Source organism: Asparagus officinalis, chromosome 6, assembly GCF_001876935.1.
Source record: "Asparagus officinalis chromosome 6, Aspof.V1, whole genome shotgun sequence".
Lineage (NCBI taxonomy): Eukaryota > Viridiplantae > Streptophyta > Magnoliopsida > Asparagales > Asparagaceae > Asparagus > Asparagus officinalis.
Window position 1 is genome coordinate 73,092,474 of NC_033799.1, and position 1,049 is coordinate 73,093,522.

Sequence of the window (1,049 nt, forward strand, 5' to 3'; positions counted from 1 at the left end):
CCGCTATTCGCGCCGCTATAGCCCCGCTATTGGCCGCTATTTACAACACTGAGGAGAACTTATGTCAACTTAAGTTGACAAGAGCCCTTTGTCCACCAAACTTTATATCCACTCATATATATATATATATATATCTATATATATATATATATAAAAAGTCACTTCATATCATGCAAGGATCCCTAGGAAATATCTAATGGTTAAGAAGTTTGGTGGATGTCAACTTAAGTTGACATAAGCTCTCTCTCTCTCTCTCTCTCTCTCTCTCTCTCTTTCTATAAGTATCAATTGTGAAGATGTATGCAAGCAAATGTGGTTTTGATAAAAAATAGTTAAATGTGGTTAGTACCAATTTGGATATAAGTCAATGTGGTTTTGATGTAAAACCCCCTTTTTTTCTTCATCCAAGTAACATATTTGTTTAACTATACTTATTTTGGGGACCAGTCCCTATAAGGAACAATTCTGGTCTGAATAAGAAAAAAACAATCTGGCCCAGTTTTAGTGGGCACAATCTTGGCCTTGGAAATATTGGACCAAAGTTGAACCAAGTTTCTTTAGTTCAAATTCTGACCTATACACTAGTTTTATTTCAGCCTAGTTAAGCAAAAACTAGTTCAAACCAAATCCTATTTTGAAACCGCCAAACACAGGGTATCCAAATCAATTTTGTCCAAATCAATTTAACTCGGTAGGTTTGGTTCCAAATCGGGGATATCTTAGCTAGGCTCGGTCAAAATTTATTAAAATTCGTATACAACTATTCCTTCAAACCTTCAAGTGGAAATTCTGCAATTGAGCAAATGATTTCATAGGGAAATAATATCTAGAGCCTTGAATTTGGATATAAAATAAATATTGTCCAAATCAATTTAACTCGGTAGGTTTGGTTCCAAATCGGGGATATCTTAGCTAGGCTCGGTCAAAATTTATTAAAATTCGTATACAACTATTCCTTCAAACCTTCAAGTGGAAATTCTGCAATTGAGCAAATGATTTCATAGGGAAATAATATCTAGAGCCTTGAATTTGGATATAAAATAAATATT